This window comes from Heteronotia binoei, chromosome 21, assembly GCF_032191835.1.
Source record: "Heteronotia binoei isolate CCM8104 ecotype False Entrance Well chromosome 21, APGP_CSIRO_Hbin_v1, whole genome shotgun sequence".
In the NCBI taxonomy this organism is placed as follows: Eukaryota; Metazoa; Chordata; class Lepidosauria; order Squamata; family Gekkonidae; genus Heteronotia; species Heteronotia binoei.
The window spans coordinates 62,213,115-62,222,323 of record NC_083243.1 but is presented as its reverse complement, the minus strand read 5'-3'; the positions used below and the strand labels follow the sequence as shown (position 1 = coordinate 62,222,323).

General features: G+C 46.0%; 1 long non-coding RNA gene across 1 annotated transcript; it reads left to right on the top strand.

The window, feature by feature from the left end:
* Nucleotides 1-532: 532 nt before the first annotated feature.
* LOC132590276 (uncharacterized) lies at nucleotides 533-7,524 on the top strand. The gene is made up of 2 exons (XR_009556653.1): nucleotides 533-669; nucleotides 7,394-7,524. It is a non-coding gene; the product is annotated as an uncharacterized LOC132590276 (long non-coding RNA).
* The last annotated feature ends 1,685 nt before the right edge of the window (nucleotides 7,525-9,209 follow it).

Sequence of the window (9,209 nt, the reverse complement as noted above, 5' to 3'; positions counted from 1 at the left end):
GATAAAAGAGCTAGTAATCTCTTTAAAAGTAAATACCTTGATGTCATATTCTAAAATGCATGCTGAATGCCTTGAATGTGTCTCCAGGGGTTTTTGTTTGTTTTGTTCTTCAAATACCAAAATGCTATCACCCATGGCATTTTGCAAACATTCTCAAACGTGACTTGTCATGCAGCTTGGCTTACTGCTATTTGAGAAACAGTATTCTAGAACCCTTTTTGGACATGTAAAACAAGTTTGTGGAAGTTCTTTGGATTCTAGTTTGTGTTCTGTTATAAGAAACTAAAATCCTTGTAGGAGTCATTATGTCCCAGCTCATGCCAAATTGACCCTAATGAAGGACCAGCCTTATAAAGCATAATTGTCAGTTTTGAAATATTGAGTTTGCTTATGAAATCTATCTTCCATCCTTATGGAAATGCAGGTGCTTGAAGAAGACTTCATTCAGTGGTTTGATAAAAAAAAAAACCCTCACACAAACATGTAATGTTTTATTATAGTATAATTACAATTGTTAACTGGATAAAAAGAAAGCAAAAAAGAAAAATTACTTTGAAAATTGAAATGTCTTATTTTGGTAGGAAAACCTTTTAGTTTTAACATGTAACCTACTAGATGTGTGAAACATTTTTCATGTATAGTTACAAGTTTGTAAATTTTCATCTCTTTGTAACTGTAGCAGCAACCTTAGCCCTTGGTGGTCAGGCAGAAATGAGGCCACAAGCGAAATCAGGAAGAAACAGCCATTTATTTAACGTATACACAGATCAGACTCATGTCTAAACGAATCTGGGAGCCCCAATTTCAGGAAGGTCTACAGTTTTATAGTCACAGACAATCATTTCCAGTAAACACTCACAATTACAGGAAAGGACCACCCCATATCCCATACATCATTACATGCGTCATATTACTAAAGGAACAAGGAGGAGACAGGGAGGGTCTTTCCATACATGGCATTGATGTTGCTAACACTCTTGCAGCAATCTCTCTCTCTCTCTCGGCTTGGCTTCGCGAACGAAGATTTAAGAAGGGTGCAATAGTCCACGTCTGCTGCAGGCTCGCTGGTGGCTGACAAGACCAATGCGGGACAGGCAGGTCCGGCCACAGTGGCTGCAGGGAAAAGTCTGATTTAGGGTTGGTGCTGTAGCAGTGTGATTCTTCCTCAATCTCCTTTTGTCCTCAAGACCAGCTATGCGTGCGTTCTCAAAAGAAGAGACAGCCTGGTGGATGGTGTGCCTCCATGCTTTGCGATATGAGGCTAGGTCAGACCACTGGTGATGGTTGATGCGACAGGTGCCAGGGATTTCTTCAAGGAGTCCTTGTACCTCTTCTTTGGTGCCCCTCTATTTCGATGGCCGGTGGAGAGTTTGCCATACAGGGCAATCTTGGGAAGGCGGTGGTTTTCCATCCTAGAAATATGCCCTGCCCAGCGTAGCTGCGTCTTCAACAGCAGTGCCTCGATGCTGGTAACCTCCGCCCGCTTGAGAACTTCAGTGTTGGTCACAAAGTCACTCCAGTGGATGTTGAGGATGGTGCGAAGGCAGCGCTGATGAAAGCGCTCAAGGAGTCGCAGGTGATGACGGTATAAAACCCACGATTCGGAGCCGTAGATGAGGGTTGTCATCACAACCGCTTTGTAAACATTGATCTTTGTGCCTTTTTTCAGATGCTTGTTGCTCCACACTCTTTTGTGCAGTCGGCCAAAGGCACGGTTTGCCTTTGCCAGCCTGTTGTCAATCTCCTTGTCGATCTTAGCATCTGAGGAGATGATGCACCCCAGGTAGCTGAACTGCTGGACTGTCTTCAGAACTGATTCACCCACAGTGATGCAGGGAGGGTGATAATCTTCCTGGGGTGCAGGCTGGTGGAGAACTTCTGTCTTCTTCAGGCTAACTTCTAGGCCGAATATCTTGGCAGCCTCTGCAAAGCAGGACGTCATATGCTGCAGAGCTGATACCGAGTGGGAGACGAGTGCAGCATCATCAGCAAACAGTAGCTCTCGGATGAGTTTTTCCATTGTCTTGGAGTGGGCCTTTAGTCGCCTCAGGTTGAACAGGCTGCCATCGGTGCAATAGTGGATGTAGACACCATCGTCATCATCTAGGTCTACTGTGGCTCTTTGAAGCATCATGCTAAAGAAGATCGTAAAGAGAGTTGGCGCGAGAACACAGCCTTGCTTTACACCTGTGCCTATTGGGAAGGGCTCCGAGAGGTCGTTGCAGTGTCTGACTTGGCCTCGCTGGTCTTCGTGTAGCTGGATGATCATGCTGAGGAACCTTGGGGGACATCCTAAACGTTCCAAGATTTGCCACAGGCCTTTCCTGCTAACGGTATCGAAAGCTTTGGTAAGGTCGACAAAAGTCACATACAGAGCCTTGTTCTGTTCCCTGCATTTCTCTTGGAGCTGCCTGAGAACAAATACCATGTCGGTGGTGCTCCTGTTAGCTCTGAAGCCGCACTGGCTCTCTGGGAGCAGTTCTTCTGCAATGGCGGGCACCAGTCTGTTCAGGAGTATTCTGGCAAGGATTTTGCCTGCGATGGAGAGCAGGGTTATCCCCCGGTAGTTGGAGCAGTCTGACTTTTCCCCTTTGTTCTTGTATAGGGTGATGATGATTGCATCGCGAAAGTCCTGTGGTAATTTGCCTTGTTCCCAGCAGGTGACAAGTACTTTGTGAAGTGAGCTATGTAGTACTGTGCCCCCATGCTTCCAGATCTCTGGTGGAATTCCATCAACTCCTGCTGCCTTGCCACTTTTCAGTTGCTTGATGGCTTTAACAGTCTCTTCTAGAGTGGGGATCTCATCCAACTCTGTTTTCACTGGTTGAAGTGGGGTGAGGTGAATTGCTGAATCTTGAACTACGCGGTTGGCACTGAAGAGAACCTGAAAATATTCCGACCACCGGTTCAATATGGATGCCTTGTCTGTGAGGAGCACTTGGCCGTCTGCACAACGCAAGTGACCCTGAGTCTGATATGATGGACCATATACTGCCTTCAGGGCTTCGTAGAACCCTCTTAAATCACCAGTGTCTGCACACAGCTGGGTTCTCTCAGCAAGCTTGGTCCACCACTCGTTCTGAATGTCTCGAAGCTTGCACTGGAGGTTGCTACATACAGCGCGAAAGGTTGCTTTTTCCCCAGGACAGGAGGGCTAAGCAAGATGTGCTTGGTAGGCAGATCTCTTTTTCGCCAGTAAATCTTGGATCTCTTGATTGTTCTCATCAAACCAGTCCTTGTTCTTCCTTGTGGAGAACCCGAGGACTTCTTCAGAGATCTGCAGGACGGTAGTTTTTAGGTGTTCCCAGAGTGCTTCTGGAGAAGGGTCTGTGGGGCAACTGGGGTCCTCAATTCTTGAGTGGAGTTTTGCCTGGAAGGCAGCTTTAACTTCGGCTGACTGGAGACTGCCAACCTGAAACTTCCTCCGAGGGATACCTCCTCTCCTGGGTGTGGGTTTAAAGTGAAGACGGAGATTGCAGCGTACAAGACGATGATCCGTATGACATTCTGCACTGGGCATTACTCGGGTGTGTAAGACATCTCGAAGGTCTCTCTGGCGCACCAGAATGTAGTCGATAAGGTGCCAGTGCTTGGACCGTGGGTGCATCCAGGTTGTCTTCAGACTGTTCTTCTGCTGGAAGATAGTGTTGGTGATGGTGAGCTGGTGCTCCATGCAGAATTCTAGCAGGAGGCGCCCGTTGTCATTGCAGTTGCCAATGCCGTGTTTGCCAAGTACTCCTTTCCAGGCTTCCGAGTCTTTACCTACTCTGGCATTGAAGTCGCCAGGATGATCACCTTGTCCTCTGTAGGGGTCTTCCGTACGAGGTTGTGTAGATCAGCATAGAACTTGTTCTTTTCTGCAGGATCTGCAGAAAAAGAATGCAGCAATATTCTTCATCAAAAACACATTTGCACCTTTGACTTGTTCCTGAGACATTATCCAAGGTACATTTGCTCAATACTTATTTTAGTGCTTATTCCAGCCAGTTTCTAGTTCTTCTTTTAGGCAACTGCGGCAAAGGCAGTGGGTGAAGGATTAACTTCCTCTTTTGCTGCCTTATGCTTCTACAAGCCGAACACACTGCTAACGCCCCTTTCCTTACTTTCGCAATCTAGGAGGATTATTTCACAGAGACATCTAGCAAGCACTTTTAAAATCTCTTTGACCTTTTTTTTTCTTGCCCTTGTGCCTAATTGATGGCTTTCAATTTACCTTATTTAATATCTTTTTATTTCAGCTCTGCTTCAATCCCCCCCTTCCAAACTCGCATAAGTACTTACTGCGCAGCTTGGCTTTTCGTAAACCTTTGGCGGTTGGCTAGCATCACCTCATACACAGGGACTTGGGCAGCTTGAATCTACTTGCCTTCAGAACAACATGAGGGACTCTGACTTCTAACTTCTCGCTCAAGGTGAGCCTGTCTGCTTCTTCGATAAGTTTTGCAGTTGCAGCAATGGTTCTGAGGCATTTTGGCTATGACATCCAGCTGTTTGCACAGGTAGAGTACTGGCCAATGCTATAACCCAACACCCGGGTGCGAATTCCAACTGCCGTCCCATATCTTTCAGGAATGAGGAGGGTGGCAGCTCTGCTGACATCAGGTAGCCCTAAGGCAGGGGCTTTTAACAACAGCCTTCTAATTTCTTTAAGGTCTGATGTTACTTAGTGTCTCATTTAAAGGGTGTTTGCTCACCCCCCTTTGTAACTTCACACAAGGGTTTGGCAATTGGGGCTTTCTTTTCCTTGGGGAGACTCCTGTTGGCACACACCACGTCCTGGCACTGGGTCAGCTGCTGCTTCTGTACTTCTACCATTTCCTTCTGTACCTCTACCATTGGTCAGCTCTCTCTGGTGCAATTTCAGCTTCAGCCTTCAGGCACGAGGCTTTATTGATGGCAGCCAGTTTCCCTTTGAGGATCTGCTCAGTCTTCTGCTCGCTGCCAAGCAACTTTCCCTCCGCTAGCTGCTTGGCCTTTTCGTAGTCGCCCAGGAGCTCGGACACCTCATACATCGGGACCTCCAGGTCGATGACCCTCCACTTCTCCATCTGGACCTGCACCTCTGCCAGGGTATTCTCTCTTATCTCCTGCAGCAACTGGGTAGGAAAATGCTATTGAGGGAAGTACTTCAGCCCACAGCTTCCTCCGCAGGCCCTTCATTTCTTGGGCCAGCTGCTTGGCTAGACGCCCATAGCCTTCCATCTGACTGGCCGAACAGCACCTCTCTAGTCTCCTTCAGGCACAACTCAGCCTCCTGCTGCCTTCACCCGATATCTGGAGCTGACTGAGCCACAAAGGCACCACTCAACTTCTGCTGAGCACCTGTGACTTCGTGGTTGGTGGATGAATAGATTCGGTGGGCTTCAAATAGGCACTCCAAAAAGGCATCTGGTTTCTGGAGGACTTCTGCTACCTCACACATAATAATGGGTTTCATGGCTGCCTCCTTCATGCCTGCCAGTAGTGCCTGCCGATATTGGCTTAATAGGCAGATGGGAGCCTCCCTGTTGGCATCCCACTTGAGGTCAGTTCCAGGGAAATGTAGCCTGTCTTGGCACATTGTTCCCTTCCTCCTTCTGTCCCATCGTGGCCCAGGAATTGGGAAGCCTGAATCTGCCGGAGGGGACTTCTTCTGAGGTGGCAAGCTGGCCAGAGGCAGAGTGCTTGCTTCTGGAGACCTTCTCTCTGGGGGAGCTCATAGATCTAGAGTTCTTTGGTCTTAACTGATGAAGGGGCAAGGATGAAGTCTAAGTGGCAAAGATGAAAGGCTGTGTTGGGCTTGAAGGACCAGCTCCCTGCAAGGGGTGAAGGGGACACTGCCCTATGTCCTAATATCTGGTTCCTGGGGGTGCTTTGGCGTAGATTGCCATGGCCTGAGACTGAGATGCCTGTCCAAGAGTAGTGTATTTTGCAACCACGTAGGTAGTTTAAAACCAAACTATACTAAGAAACAATATACAGGGACTAGTCTGGGTGGTCAGGGTAACTCATAACCATTGTCACATGAACCCTCAGATGACTGAACAACACCAAATGTAGGCCATTCTAGAATCATAGAGTTGAAAGGCACCTCCAGGGCCATCCAATCCAATCCTCTGCACAATGCAGGAACACACAAATACCTCCCCCCAAATTCACAGGATCTCCATTGCTGTCAGATGGCCATCTAGCCTCTGTTTAAAAACCTCTAGTTCACAAAATGTTACAAAACTTCAGGAGCCCTATCTATACCATAGTCTCCACTAAAACCTGTCAGAATTTGCAATCATGCAGTCTAAGGGCATCCCCTAGACTGTGATCCTCCCATGGTTAACCAGACAGACAAGACATTCTTAGACACAAAAAGAAAAGGGGTAGGTGAGAGCAGTCTCGACACAAAGAAACACACATCGCTTCGTAACAGCTGCTGTCTTCAGCAAATGTCACATCTCATTCACACAGTCTCACCACAAGCCCCTTTCCAGTTCCAGTACTAGGCTAGCACAGCCTCGAGGGCGCTGGCAGGGAGAACTACTTACCTTTTCCTTCAGCGAGCTTTACTAGTGTGCAGCCAAGGGGTGATCAAGCCCTCCTTCCCTCTGAGACGGGCTGAGGCCAAGCAGTCTCTTATGGAGAGGTTCTATCTACTAAACCCCATTCTCATACTCACCTGCACAGGTCTTCTTACTAGGGCTGGTTCCTGAATACCTTTCTGTGGTCCGTTTGGCGACCTGTCCAGCCAGGCCAGGCAGAGGTAGACAGAGGCCAGGCAGCTGAAATCAACTGGGAGCTCCTTCCCGGACCCGAGGCTGGCCTGACCATGGCCCCAGGCTGGTCCGGGGGCCAAAGGGCGGGGCCCAAATCCCCTTTTTGACAGGCCAATGCACCAGAAAAATGTAGCAGCAACCTTAGCCCTTGGTGGTCAGGCAGAAACGAGGCCACAGGCGAAATCAGGAAGAAACAGTCATTTATTTAACATGTACATGGACCTCAGATCAGACTCATGTCTAAACAAATCTGGGAGCCCCGATTTCTGGAAGGTCTACAATTTTATAGTCACAGACAATCATTTCCAGTAAACAATTGACAATTACAGGAAAGGACCACCCCATATCCCATACATCATTACAAGTGTCATATTACTAAAGGAACAAACAGACAACAGGGAGGGTCTTTCCATACATGGCATTGATGTTGCTAACACTCTTGCAGCAATATCCTTCATCTTTTGCTGCCTTATGCTTCTACAAGCCGAACACACTGCTAACGTCCCTTTCCTTACTTTCGCAATCTAGGAGGATTATTTCACAGAGACATCCAGCAAGCACTTTTAAAATCTCTTTGACATTTTGTTTTCTTGCCCTTGTGCCTAATTGATGGCTTTCAATTTACCTTATTTATCTTTTTATTTCAGCCCTGCTTCATAACTATTGTTTTAATGTTATTTGTAGTAATATGATATGGGAGAATTGTCATGTACATGTATATATGAAGTGCAATAAATCAAGGCTTTATTAGTTTAACAGTATTAAACAGACATATGTACATTCAAGTGCAGTCAGGTTTGATTATTTAAAGGACATATTCTAGGTATACTAAGTTCTTGTGTGATTATGTTCAGCCTGGAAGCACATTAAACAGCTCCTACAATATTAATATCACAGTTGAATTCAATATTCATTTGGTCTGCTATCCCTACTATGAAAATATCCTATTTGTATATGCATAGAAGATTCCAAAAGAAAATATCAGTGCATACAACCCCTCCCCCCAAAAAACCATAATGTATACATGTAATCTCCTGACCTAAATAACCCAGGCATTATATACTAGCCTTATCTCTGAAACTAAGCAGGGTGAGCTCTGGTTAGTATTTGGAATGGAGACCACAAAGGAAATCCAGTCACTACACAGAGGCAGGCAATGGCAAACCACCTCTAAGTGCCTCTTGCCTTGATAACCTTATGGAGACACTATAAGCTGGCTGCAACTTGACAGCACAAAAAATTGTGATATATATGTATATGTATGTATGTATGTATAATATATATATACATGTACACACCTTCACACACATAATTACACACTGCATATAAAGTTAGTAGCAGCCCCTTGGCACACAGTAGTAAGCTGCAGTACTGCAGTCCAAGCTCAGCTCATGACCTGAGTTCAATCCTGGCAGAAGCTGGGTTCAGGTAGCCGGGTCAAGGTTGACTCAGCCTTCCATCCTTCCAAGGTCAGTAAAATGAGGTTAAATGCTGGAGGTAAAGTGTAGATGACTGGGGAAGGCAATGTAAAAAGTCTGCCAAGAAAACATCATGATGTAACATCACCCCATGGGTCGGTAATGACTCGGTTCTTGCACCTTTATATAAGGTTAACATTGATTGTTCCCTAAGAGAGCATCAGTCTGCAAAACTAGTCATACTAATACTGTATTAAAAACACTAAGCCATTTTAGTATTGTTAGAATTATGAAGTTCTTGAACATATGCATCGTCAGAGCAAAGTTCATCTAGGTCTGCAGCCAGCTGCCCACAGCAGGGAATTAAGGTGACAGCTGTTGTAGACTGCTGTACCTCTAGTACAATTTATAGCCCATCCCTTTTTAATGTTTTTCCTTTTGTTAGACTCTTTTGCTTCCGTTATTTTAAAACTTGAGCAACAGTTAAGATGTTAACATGTAAAACTGTTTTGACCCTCCCTGTATTCTATACTGCCCCATGTACACTTATCGCTTTTTCTCTAGGACTCAGTTATACTATTGTATAGTAACAGGATTATTACTTCTCAAGTAGTTTTAATTTGTCCCAGCCAGAACCAAAACAAAACCATAACAAGCTTTCATGTCTCCCAGAGTTCCATATTAGCTTTCCTGGATTCTGAAGGGTGAGGGGCCCTATTTTCCTAGTGATGTCTTTGCCATTGGATAGGCAAATGAAAATAGACGTGAGGGTGGGAATTAAATTCTTTGCAGACATTTGGAGTCAGGCAGTAATTTTTCTCCAGATCAGTTTTGGCAGGGATCCTGGAGGGGTTTTGTTTGGGGGGTGGGGTGCCATCTTCTGGGCATGGAGCAGGTGTCACTGGGGTAGGGGGGATTGGACTTGACCCTGGATGTCCCTTCCAACTCCATGATTCTGTCTCTACATTCCCTTGCATACCATTTTTATCTGCTTCTACAGCATCTGCCTACACAGTTGCTTCTGTTTTCCACAACTCTAGAGAAA